General features: G+C 43.2%; 1 long non-coding RNA gene across 1 annotated transcript in view; it reads right to left on the bottom strand.

Moving 5' to 3' along the window:
* Positions 1 to 4032: 4032 nt before the first annotated feature.
* The window catches only part of LOC136164293 (uncharacterized), a 159312-nt gene continuing 149549 nt past the window's right edge, over positions 4033 to 13795 (bottom strand). The window contains exon 3 of the long non-coding RNA XR_010662330.1: positions 4033 to 4202. This is a non-coding gene — a long non-coding RNA (uncharacterized lncRNA). The remainder of the gene's footprint in view (positions 4203 to 13795) is intronic.

The raw sequence follows: 13795 nt of genomic DNA, 5'->3' as shown, positions 1-13795 counted from the left end.
GTTTGCACCATACAATATTAAGTTATAAAAATGGTAACTATACTCCAAACCCTATAACAAAATCTGAATATGGAATAAAATAGAACTTTAAAGGAAGGGGTGTAGAAAGGTAATAGAAAGTTGGTGAAACATATTCACTTGCTCAACCATTTTTTGCGGACCGTAGTGGTAGTATTAATAGTTATCAGAACAAGACTGGAAATGATTTCAGTATCCCTTTTGGCACACAGTATAAATGCAAGCCTGGGCACCTTTAAATGGAATGTGCTCATGTGGCACATATATATGATGGAATATTAGTCAGCCATAAAATAGGAATGAAATAGCACCACTTGCAGAGATGTGGATGAACCTACTGACTGTCAAAAAGAGTGAAGTAAGTCAGAAAGAGAAAAACAAATATCGCTTACATGTGGAATCTAGAAAAGTGGTAAAGATGAAGCTACTTGCAAAAAAGAAATAGAGTCACAGATGTAGAGAATGGTTACCATGGAGGTAAGTGGGGGTGGGATGAAATGGGAGATTGGGACTAATATATGTATAAAATAGCACAGGGAACTGTACTCAGCACTCAGTGATGACCTACATGGGAAGGAAATCGAGAAAAGAGTGGATGTATGGAAAAATATGCCTGATTCACTTTGCTGTACAGAAGAAACCAATACAACACTGCAAAGCAACTATACTCCAATAAAAATTAACTTAAAAAATTGAATACACTCAGTGTAAATTGAACTTTTTATTCTGAGGATCCATTTCTTTGTGAAGAGGAGCAACTCCCACTTCACTCTCCTCCTGTTTTCTTGGTAACTGCACCCTGAGCTGGCCTTACTGGTCCTTCCCAGGGTTAGCTGGGATTGCCTTTTGGCTCTTGGATCCATTCTCCTTTCAAATTCTATGAAAACACAATTCAAAAGAGGATTGTGAGCTCTTGCTGCCTTTGATCCCTAAGCAGGAAAGGTGACTGTAATATGATTAATGAGCTCAACTGGACTTTGCCCAGGGGCCTGGAGGATGATATGGGCTCCCAAGAACACTTAGAGGAAGAATAGGAAGAGACCCAGCATGTTCTGAGGGCAGTTGGTCTCTTGGAAATGTGTAGTCTTGGAAGAGATGTCTCAATCCAGCAGGGTTGGCTGTCATGGAGTGACAGAGACAAGCTGAAGCGGGTGGTCACCCATCCATTCACAAAGAATAAACCCACCCTTCTGCTAGCTATGTGTTCCCTCCTGTTCAAGGAAGTTTCCACTCAGTGTGGTAGCACTTGAATTAATGGGAGAAACGGATTTGAATGGGATACAGAGAGGGGCTTAGCTAAGAGGGAGGGCCAGGTAAAAGGGAGACAAGCTGAACTGTGACCAGCTTTAGTTCTCCAGCTAAGAAAGACTGTGATCACTACCCAAAGCATACTAAGTCTATACTGTACCTGTCACCTTCTTGGTAAGCTGTGCTGTGTTTATGGTCCTGTATGGATTCAGTTCTTCTCAGTAAGCTTACCTTTCTTTTGAGAAACATCCCCTCTTCCCAAAGGGAGCTCTCTGAACAGGATGGTTCAGTTGTACAAGCTGACAATGGTGTCTTTTCTGGGTGAGGGATGCGAGGAGGGGCTGGATCTAGCCGCTCAACTTGCTGAGCTTCTGGCCCATGGTGGAGTCAGCTGAGGCAAGGAACACCTTTGTATAATTGGCCTGCATTTTTCTAGTTTGCACAAGCCCCCCTAAAATGCTAGTACTATATGGGCACCATCCCAGGAGGGTCCAGGCACCATGTGTGATGACATCCTGGTACTCACCCTGTGTAGCTCATAGACACACCTGCATGAAGCCTATACCTCTTCAGGTTGCCACTTACCACTCTTGTACCTGAACAGTGACAAAACCTTGATCTTCAAGACTTCCATAAATGGCTGCATTGGTCTAACTGCTCTTGTGAAGCCCCAAGTTCCTTCTAACATGAGGATAAATCCCTATCCTAAGAGGACTCTGAAGACATGAATTTTTCATCTGAATCTACCTCCAACAGCTGTTTGATCTAAAAGGAGTCATTTAACTCTTCGGATCCTCTGTTTCCTTGCCTGTAAAAAAGGAAATGACAATTTTCACATCAAAGGATTCTTCTGAGGATTAAACAAGATAATGTTTTGGAGAACATTTTGGGATGTAATATCCTGAACAAAGGAAAGTCAGGAGTGACCATCATTCTCCTGTATCATCCTGATATGGAAACCAGATGTTCTGTTTCCAGTCTGTACAGCATCCACTTCAAACTCTTGTGTAGTCTGTTGCATGATGCTGGTGAGAACCGAGCCCCTGTGCTCTGGAAGCAAGGCTCCAGAGCTTTCTGTCGCTGCTTACTTGGAGAAAACTTCTCTAGAGATAAATAACACTGCTCAAGGGAATTTCAGAGAGAAAATCTTCCATGGGCCATAAAAAAGATTTATCTCTGGGAACTTAGCTATCTGTGAAAAGTAAAAAGGCAAAGGATTAGGGGACAACCAAAGTCAGGAATCTGACTCTCTTTAATGGACTTACGAATGTTTTTGTTAGTTTATAAGTGATAAGAATAAATACCTGAGTCAGACGGAGACAAATTAGCCTCTGGGTTGTGTGTTTTCTGCTCCAAAATGCCAGCTGTGGCAGCCCCAAGCTGCTTTCAGACTGACCTCTCTTTCAAGTCTTTCACCAAACAATTGTAACTATCAAAATCCTCCATTTTTAGCCCCACAACTGGGTTGATGGGCAGGTGGAATAGGTATTCATTGAACTTAAGATATTTCTCCACCTCAAAATACCTCCTGAGTATCTCATTGCCAGTAACTGAAATCCTGCTATTAGCCATCACTCACTCTAAATGAAAGATGTTGCTTCTTATTAAAATCTAAGTAATGGATTTTTTTTTCTCCTGGAGAAGTGACATATTGAAACTGTAATGCCTTGGTGTGAAGGACTTGATTCAAGGGCCAGAAGACAACTTTTTCTGTAAAATATCAGACAGTAAATATTTTAAGCTTTGTGAGTCATCAGATCTCTGTTGGAGCTGCTCAGCTCTGACATAGTAGGATGGAAGCAGCCATCGAATAAGCATGGCCGAGTTTCCGTAAAATTTCATTTACAAAAACAGGAGGTGGGCTCTAATTGGCCTGTGGGCTGATGTTTCCAACCCCTGACTTAACTGAATCCTTTCAAAAGGAGCAACCAGCTGAGAGCAGGGGGAGGAGCACCTGACACCTGGTTTAGGGGAAGGGAGGTGACCAGTAGAGTATGAAAATGTGGAACAAAGAGCCACAGGAAGAGATGGGACCCACAGGCCAAACTTTGTAAGAGTTAGTACTGTTTAGCCTTTCAGACTTTTTTTCTAGTTGAAATAATTTGACTCAATCAGTTTGCTTACTACATGTATTTCTACAATATTTTATTTGGTGGAAGGGTGACACTCATTTTAATTGTGTTTAGTATATCATTCTTATTTGAAAGTGATAGTGAAAGTTGCTCTGACTTGTCTGACTCTTTGCGACCCCATAGACTCTAGCCTGCCAGGCTCCTCTGATCATAGAATTCTCTAGGCCAGAATACTGGAGTGGGTAGCCATTCCCTTCTTCAAGGGATCTTCCCAATGCAGGGATCGAACCCAGGTCTCCCACATTGCAGGCAGATTCTTTATCATCTGAGCAGTCACAGGAAAAGGCAGCTCCCATTCTACCACTGAACAGCTCATGATACTATTCACATCATGAAAATTGATAAACATTAAAAGGGAAACATTTTTGCATACAAAAAAAAATTCAGATTGTATTATGCTCTCTCTCCCCTTCCTCTGTTTGCGTTGAACATTTTTTGATGTTTGAATTATGTTATAGATGGTCTGATTCAAGAAAATCAAACTGGCGTTCTGATTTTCTTGAAGCTGTGCATAAAAGAAGTTTTTTCCAAACAGGGTTTTATTTCAGGATCAATGAAAGTTGATGCATGATAGTCTTAGCTATAACATATTCTTGAAGGAAAAAGAGAATTATCTGTAAGCTTTTTCAGGCCTCATTCAGGTGTTCATGGGCACGTGGGGGAAAGTGCATGATATCCACAGAACTGGCATGGCTGACCCGCACCATGGAGGGTGTGAGCTTGAGTGGTCTTGAGTGGCTTCAGTGGTCTTCCAGGAGCGGGGTGTGGTATGACTAAGATGTGACTCCTTGTTGCCAGTTCCTCCTGAGTCAGACAGTGCAAACATGGAAGAAGACAAATTTAAAATTAGCAATGGAGCCTGCAGCTATGGACCAGGCAAGCTAGAATCATCATCTCAGCCTCTTAAGAGGACTACTGCTGACCACTGGACTGGGGAAAGGAAGGACAGTGGGTTGTTAAATTGGTGCCTTCATGTCACTTTGAGACATGCTGGCTTCTCTCCACTTGGGAGTAGGCCTGATGCCTTGGATACAGTCTAATTATCTTTTTATACATTCATAAAGAAGTTTATTTTTGGTTAAGTCACTAAAACTGGAATAGACTTGATTGGTTTATATTGGAAAAGTAATTTGGGGCTCATCATCCAAATTACATTAAAAATGCTGAAATGCATTCCAGTTATTACCTAATCTAGCCTACTTCTTTTTTATCAGGGAGATGGAATAACATTCAAATTATAGGGCTTGTGTATATTTTGTGTCCCTATGTATGAGCTATTAAGAGAAAAACTGTTTTTAAAGGGGGACTGTTAGTATTCACTGGATGGTTTATAGATGGACCCCCTTCTTCCTTCTGCAGGATATTGTTGGAGATCTGAATGCAGAAAGGACAAAAGATCCTCATCATCTGTGCTGTACACAGCCAGCCCTGGAGGAAAGGGTGGTACCTGCATGAGTCAGGGTGCCTCCAGAGAAACAGAACCAGCAAGGCACATGCACATGCATGCCAACACACACACACAGAGTCAGTTCTCACTATTCATGGTAGTTATGTTTCATAAAGTCTACAAACATTGAATTAGGAAGTACAGAGTCATCGTTCCTAGGGGAAATACAGTGTGGTTCCTATGAGCCTCTGGTCACATCCCCATCAACTGATCAAAATATAATCTTGTTTTATCTGTATTTCTGTTTAAAGACACCTTACTTAATAAACACTCTTGATTCATTAACATTGAACTCACGGCCAGCAGCTCTGTAACGGATGCCTAAAGGAAGTCTGTTTCCTCACAGGGCACAGTCACAGCCTTCTGGCATTAGGAACACTAGACAAACACTTCAGCGTGATGCTTAGGAGCCTTTGCAAACGGTAAAATCACCAACAAAAAGGTAAAAATATGAAAATCATGGTGCTACATACACCATGTAAAGAACACTTGTTTACAGTCTGAGAGCTGAATAAGAAGGCAGAGTGTTGTCTTGTTCAACCTCAGATAGAAACGAATGGATTAGGTGACAAATACTTTACCACTCTACATGTATCCAGGAATGACTGTGGAAGCACCACAAATGTTAATTTTGGGGTAATAATAAATTTTAGCAAGTAGGCAAATCCAGAAATACAAAATCTGTGAATAATGAGGATCAAATGTATACTGAACAAGATTCATTTAAAGCAATCAGCCTTCACGATTGTGGGGACTTGCAAGGCTGGAAACTCTCTGGCAAGAGCTGAAGCTGCACATTTTAACAGGTGGACTTTCTACATCAGGGAAACCTCAGTTTTGCTCTTAAGGCCTTTCAAGTGAGTGGATGAAGCCCTCAGACTGTGAAGATCTTTACTTAATACTAACTGATTGTATATGTCAACAGCATCTACAAAATAACTTCACAGCAACATCTTAACTAGTGTTTAATCGAACAATTGGTGCTATCATCTAACCAAGTTCACACATTAAATTAACCATCACAGCACACAATTTAGAGTCCAGGATAGTGGCCCTGGAGATCTTCCCTTTGCATTTTCGTAGAAGGCTCATATGAGAAAGCAACAACCCATAAACCCCACCCTCTTCCTTGGTCAGGGTTTGTTCCATGTACTTTGACAACTTCTAGTCTGCAAAGGAACTTCACTCTGTCAGAGCACTGAGCACAGTAGGTGGAAGTGATGAGGATCTTTTATCTGAAGTGTTAAAAAGGGACAAAGGTTTAAATAGCCAGTGGGAATTTGTTGTGTGACTCAGGGAACTCAAACTGGGGCTCTGTAACAACATAGAGGGGTGGGCTGGAGAAGGAAATGGCAAACCACTCCAGTATTCTTGCCTGGAGAATCCCGTGGACAGAGGAGCCTGGTGGGCTGCTGTCCATAGGGTCGCACAGTGTCAGACACGACTGAAGCAACTTAGCATGCATGCATGCCTTGGATAAGAAAATGGCAGCCCACTCCAGTATTCTTGCCTGGAGGATCCCAAGGACAGAGGAGCCTGGTGGGCAGCCATCTATGGGGTCGTACAGAGTTGGACACAACTGAAGCAACTTAGCAACAGCAGAGGGATGGGCTGGGGAGGGAGGTTGGAGGGAGGTTCAGGAAGGGGGAGACATAGGTATACCTATGGCTGATTCATGCTGATGTTTGGCAGAAACCAACACAAAATTGTAGAACAATTATCCTTCAATTAAAAATAAATTTAATTATTAAAAAAGGGGCAGAGGTTGTCAAACTTTCCCTTTGATTCATCAAATACAACGCATCTTTGTTTGAAACTTGATAATTTTCTTATGCCTGAAAGATTCAGGCTTTTTCTGCTCTGAGCCTCATCTAGCAGCCAGTTGTTCAGCCCCTGCCCTGGAATTAATGACAGGGCTCAGACTTCTCCCAGCCTCTGGGCTGCCGCATCCTATCAACAGTGTAGTTGAGCAAGAGCGGTGTTATTGCCCAGTCTCCAGGCTTCCTCATTCCTCTCAGGACCGTAATGGAGGAGGAAAGGCAGGAGGGACCTTGCCTTGTGCTGTAGTCCCTTTATTCTGAGTGTGATGCACAAACCAGAAGCACTGGCATCATCTGAGAGCTCATTAGAGATGTGGAGCACCAGACCTACTGAATCAGAATCTGCATTTTTTTGTCAGGTTCCCGGAGACTCATACATACAGTAAAGATCTGCAAGCATGCTCTGGGGAGTTCCGTGGAGCCACGATCCTTCAGACCTCATTGTTTAGGTCTTGAATCCTGACCCATCTTTCCACCTGTTTTGAATCAGATATTCCAGAACAACCCTGCTTTACCTGGCACTGGTGAATGGACACTTCCATCTTACTTCCCATAATAGAAAGCCTTTGAATAATCCCAGCTGCAGAGCTGGCCTGCAGTTTTTCTTCCCCTGGTTGTGGCTGACTTTATTCTCAGTGCCTGCCCAGGAGCACTACTTCTGCCCATCCTGCCCTGTTATCCTGCCTGCTCACTGCCCCCTGAACTCCTGTCGGCTTCTACACACAGACATGTGGGAGGAGGAGAGACTGGAACTTCGTCTTCAGAACTGACTTGGACAGATTCAAACACGGATGAGCACAGTTGAGAGAAAGTAGAATCAGCTGAGAGAGGCAGGGAACAGGGAGTCAGTTTCTAGATGCCTCATTTCCAGAGCAATCTGAGGTCAACATATGAGCTCTACTAAAGCTTCCATTGCCTAATTCTAAATTGACAAGGCATCGACCTCTGAAACCCTTTTGTGAAACCCATTAAACCAGTTCAGAACCTCAAAGTTTCTCTTTACGTTTGCTTTTGAGGCTGGTTTAACAGGGATGTGGCCAGCAACGAGCTACAGTATTGACTTCACTAGAAGTCTAATGGTCTCATTTTTATTAAGCATGGCATACATTAACCTGTCTTTATGGGATACCCCCATGCCATGAAGTCAAATGATTAATTTGCCATGCATTTAATAGAATAGTCTGTAATTATCAAGGCTATTTTCCAAACTTCACATTTGATCATTCTTAAAGAGAGAGGATTTCTCAACATGAAAACCAGCTTTAGACTTGGATAGCAATTACTCATCTTTTTTTTCCCTGGCATTAAAACTATAGGGGAAGATGATAGATTGGTTCCCAAAATGACCTCAAGCTTTTTCCACTTGCTTTGTTGTTCAGTTGCTAAGTTATGTCTGATTCTTTGTGACCCCATGGATTGTAGAATACCAGGCTCTTCTGTCCTTCACTATCTCCTCAGTTTGCTCAAATTCATGTCCGTTTTGTCAGTGATGTTTTATAACTATCTCATCCTCTGCCATCCCCTTCTCCTTTTGCCTTCACTCTTTCCCAGCATCAGGGTCTTTTTCAATGAGTCAGCTCTTTGCATCAGGTGGCCAAAGTATTAGACTTTCAGCTTTAGCAACAGTCCTGACTTCCTTTAGGATTGACTGGTTTGATCTCCTTGCTGTCCAAGTGACTCTCAAGAGTCTTCTCCAGCACCACATTTCTAAAGCATCAATTCTTCAGTGTTTACCCTTTTTCATGGACCAACTTTCACATTGGCGTAAGACTTGGTCCCTAAAGAAGGCTAACATCGCCAAAGAACTGATGCTTTTCCCATGTAAACTGTGTCAATTTCTAGGCTCATCTCCCCTGTCTCCAGAAGGGGAGAACATAAGCTGATCAATCAACACCAACCTGCAATTTGCTGAGGGTCGTTTCCTTGACTCGTCTGAACCAACACATGGTTAATTTTATTGCCATTGTGTCTAGATGGACTAAGTGCCTGTCAGTAGGTGTGCAAGTCAACCTGAGCGAAGGAAATTGACTAGACAAATGAATTGACTTACATGTGCCTGGAACACTCTGAGCTGTTCTACTGCACAACTCTAAGGGGTACTCTCGTTGTCTGTGTAAACAGAATTCATGGGTAGTGCACAACTTGTAAAACTGCATGTGGTGGTCCTGGGAACATTCTTTCCCTCGCTCTACCTTTGTCATCCACCTGCTATTGCCTAAATACCATCTCAGAAAAGCTTTCTTGACCATTTAATCATAAGGAGCTGCACCCTTACACCCCACTCTATTTCCTTCATTGTACTTACCACAGTCTGAAAGGATGTGGTTTAGTCTCTGCTTTTCTATACTAAACTGGAAGTTTCTGAAGGGCAGGGGTGTTATCTGTTTGATACACAGGAGGTGCTTAATATGTATTTGGGGAATGAGTGAATGAGATGCTCAATATATGCATTTAAAGCAATACCTGAAGGAAGGGAGATTACTTCAGAAATCTTTTACCCTATCACCAAAATGCTTAACTGAAATTTTTTCCATGGTTATTCTTTCTGGAATTTTTTGTTTTGTATAACTTCTTCTATATTGCTTTACTTTGCCTTGTCTGTTATCCTCTGCTATCTTAAGGTAAAAATAATAACTTTAAACATCTCTAAAATGAGAAAACCACTTGGTATGAGTGCCCACTGAATACCAGGCATGGTTACAAATACAAAGTAGTGAAAACCATGGTCCTTACATCAATGATAAAGCAAGACATAAACATGAAACGTTGATGCTTTTTAATAATTCAAGCTATGCCTATGTTCTTAAGAACTGATAGAGAAGGGGACTATCTTTCTCTGCTCAATATCCTCAGAACCAGAAAGATAATCCATTAACTATATTTTTTTCTAGTTCATTAAAAATAATTAACACCGATTTGAGGAAAGAACAGAAGAGTTGTCACAAACAAAAACATGATTAATTACCAAATTAACTGTGCAATCATGATTGCTTCAGAGGCCTATATGTTTAGCCTGAGACAATCAGAGACTTGATAAAGGTTGGTGTTAAGTCTGAGACTCTTAAAGGGAATTTAGTGGGACTCCTGATTTAAACCTAAACTCTTTCCACTAGCAAGACTAGAATGTATCCAAGTTCCTCTGAGTACAGCCAGGCGAACAACTCTCAGATACGCGCTTGCATGAGTAAATTGTCAAGAGTGCCTCTGTGGGGGGTCAGGGACAGAAGGCCAGGAAGGACTCTTGTCTGAGCCTATGGAAAGAGGGCAGATGCCCAGGGAGCTGCCATCAGGAAGGGTCTGAGTCACAGAGCTATGGGTAGGGTCCCCTGGTGTCTAGGGGGTGGAGGCTGGCCTACTACCTATGTCTTAAGGACTCCACGAGACTCAGTGCTGGCACCTTGAGGGTCAACTCTTGGGCTCATCAGGAGAAAAGCTATTACAGCATTCATGGAGGATATATACAGGAGTGGCGGCCTTGGCTGGAAGCATACACGTGGGGGCATAAGGGTAGCTGGCATGGGAAAGGAAGAACACGGCAGAGGCCATATGTTTGTGGCACATAGTGAGTATACATCAAACAATGCGTGGGGTGAAATTTCTGGGTGTGACTCTGAGGGGCCTCAGAGATCTCACATCACTCAGATGGGGTGATGTAGGGAGGTTCTATTGCTGTGACTCATAGGCCAATAAAGCTAGATGCACTCAGCTTATAGAGTTTGCAAATATTTGAAGAGTTGGGCGCACTGTGTAGCAGAAAGATGTGAGCAAAAGATCGGGAGTAGGACCGTGCACATCACATTCTAGAAACAGGGTCTTGTAGGGGGTTGATGGGAAACCAGGGTGCAAAGATAGATTGTGGCCAGCAGCAGCGGCCCTGAATGACCAAGCTAAAGATATTGCCATTGGAGGCTAATCAGGAGGAAAGTGATGCAAGGAAATTGGGATTTGGGGAGACTTACCTTGTCCTGGTGTTTAGCAGTAGTTTTTAAACTTGCTTTAATATTGGAAACATTTTTGTGAAATAAAATCTAATGGGGATGATTTGTAGGTATGAAGCAGACCAGACCAGAATGGTATTAATAGAAAGAGAGGGTAGAAAAAGATGGAGCCTGGGCTACACTGTGATGCCCACCAGATACTTCTTGGTGGTGCAGTAGTTGGGAGTTTAAACTTGTTTTTCTCACTTATATTTCCTAATATAAACAGCTATTAGTTTCATAATTAAAAATTCCAAAATTATTTTAAAAACTAAAACAGTTCTTGCTTTGTATTTAGAATCAGTTCTTGGCTTACCTCCTCAAAAATCTTTCCTTCTTTCTCTGAACCTCATGTATTTTCTTCTAATATATCATCTGGCATGCTCTTTGAAACTTGTGGATGGATTCACAGAGGTGCTGTTTTGGTCAGTTTAGGCCACTATAACACTATACCATAGACTGAGTAGCTTATAAGCAACAGAAACTTATTTCTCACTGTTTGGAGGCTTAAAAGTCCAAGAGCAAGGCACCAGCACATTTGACTTCTGGCAAGAACCCACTTCTTACATGTATGAGTGTGTGTATGTGTGTGTGTGTGAATATGCATATATATGAATGAAGAAACGATGAGGTAAAAGGAACACTGCTCAGATGCCAAATTCATTAGCCAGTAAATCTGAGATTGATTAAAAGTCCTGCTGTTCTCTCCTGGGTATGCCCTGTCCCAGTAGACGACTCACTCAAATTCACACTGGGCCCAACCACAGAGGAGCAGCCGTGACTAAAAGTGACTAAGCACTTTAGGAAATCAGCATTATGGTTTCTCAAATGTTGAGTCTGATTATAGTTTCACATCATGGGACCCGCCTCACTCTGGCACAGCTTCATTCAAAATCTCCCCAGAGAGGGCGTGGGGCAGACACAGGAGCCCCCAGGGCTTGAAAAGAACTTTGAGAGGCTAATTGTCTATGGAGATGAATGGTTACAGTCAGTGGGCCCTCGAAACTGAAATGTAGCTTATGAAATAGAACATTATTATTCCAAAACCCACCCTCTGCAGAGGAAGTGGAACTTCTCCAGCCGGTTGGTGAGCCTCTCAGTTGTTTATCTCTGGGCTTCACGTCCAAGGAGAGCTTATTTCCTAAGGCCTCACCAGCCACAGGGAGAGAAATCAAGGATCTGAGTTACAAAGAGGTACTTGATTGCAGGCACCACCTGGTTTCCCAGGATGTCAACATTTGCCAGAGCTCAAAGAAGCTGCTTGGGCTGTTCCTGCCCCAGGTTTGAACTTAATGACCCCGTAGAGAGGAGGCCTCCCACAGGCCTCAGAAAACACAGGCTGTCTAGCACCAGATGTCTGTCTGGTGGACTGGAGGCCAGTTGGAAAGGGGCCAGGACTGATCCTCACCCTTTTTTTGCTACCCTGAGCCCAACCTCTCCCATTCAGGGAAAGTGCTCCATCTCATAAAGGAGTTGGGTGGCGGGGAGCGTCTCTTCTTTCTTCTCCTTTACATGAGTGTCTAATCCCAAACTTAGAGAAAGGTCTTCCTTCTCCTTCAGATCCTCTTTAGAGCAAAATCCTGGTGGTCACTTGGATGTTCCAGGTCCCCGAACCAGGCAGGCAGGCTAGTTTTGGCTGCTGCCCTGCCTGTAAACAGGTATTTAGATGCCCTTTTTGTGACAATGTGTGTGTGCTCAGTTGTTCAGTCAGGTCCAACTCTTTGCAACCCCCCGGACTGTAGTCCACCAGGCTCTTCTGTCCATGGGGTTCTCCAGGCAAGAATACTGGAGTGGGCTGCCATTTCCTTGTCCAGGGGTTCTTCCTGATCTAGGACTCGAACCTGTGTCTCCTGCATCTCCCGCATTGGCAGGTGGATTCTTTACCACCGAGCCATTGGGAAGCCCTTTTGTGACAATACTTGTGGTTAAATACTGGCATCTTAGTCAAACAGGAAATTCACATTTTTCACATTCTTTAGCCAGAGTTGAAGGAGATGCTACAGAAGCAGCAGCGCAGGTCAAGAATCTGTGGAATGTGACTGTTCTTCATGTTTCATTCTTTGTTGGAAACCATGGTACCTTCTCCATCCTCTTTGTCCTCTGATGTGACAACGCTCACTCTTCACCTGGTGACAGCTCAGAAGGGACTAGAGCATGGCATGGCGCTTACAGGATCAGCCTTCCATGTTAGAGCAGACCAACTTTCAAATCTCCAGACCCCTCAGTCACTTAAAGGACAGGGCTTGAGGAGACTCAATCAAGGAAAAGAGGAGAACCAAGAAAGTCTGGTACCTGGGAAGCCAAGAAAAGTGACAGAACCTACTTCAAGATAAGACAGGTATGTGACCAGGGTCATGAAAGAATGGACTTTTCCAGAACTTGGCTGTGGGGGAGAGGGACAGTGGCAGGCAAGCTAGGGAGAGAGGTTTTAAGAAGCGAGAGACCTGACCATGTTTCTAGGTTGGGGAGAAAAAGTAAAAAGGAGAGAGCAAAGGCCTAGAAGAGACTGGATCCAGAGCCCCAGAGGAGGCTCTGGGCAGGAGAGGATCCAGCTTTTCCTTTGTGAAAGCTGGAAGGTGACTGCAGAAGTGGCTGAAGTTCCAAGGATGTGAGCTGAAGTAGTTCATGAAATAGAGCTGTAATCCCCTAGAGGAGGAAATGGCAACCCACTCCAGTATTCTTGCCTGAGAAATCCCATGGACAGAGGATCCTGGTGGGCTACAGTCCATGGGGTCGAAAAGGAATCTGATGTGACTTAGTAACTCAACAACAACAATGGACTAAATGTTTATGTCCCTCCAATTTGTATATTGAAGTCCTAATCCCCAGTGTGGTGACATTTGGAGGCAGGATTTGGGGGGGATAATTTGGTTTAGATGAGGTCATGTGCGTGGAGCCCCTATGAGGGGATTAATGTCCTTATAAGAAGAGGAAGAGACCAGAGCCTCTCTTACCCTGCCATGTGAGGGAAGAGCAAGAAGGCAACCCTTTGCAAACTAGGAAAGGGGATCTCACTAGACACAGCATCTGTGAACATCTTGATCTTAAAATCACCAGCCTCCATAACCATAAGAAGTAAATGTCTGATTTTAAGCCACCCATAAGTATATGATATTTTGTAATAGCAGCCCAAACAGCCTGAAAAAGAAGACT

The sequence above is a fragment of the Muntiacus reevesi genome, chromosome 3, assembly GCF_963930625.1.
Source record: "Muntiacus reevesi chromosome 3, mMunRee1.1, whole genome shotgun sequence".
NCBI lineage: Eukaryota > Metazoa > Chordata > Mammalia > Artiodactyla > Cervidae > Muntiacus > Muntiacus reevesi.
This window is presented reverse-complemented; position numbering and strand designations above follow the sequence as displayed.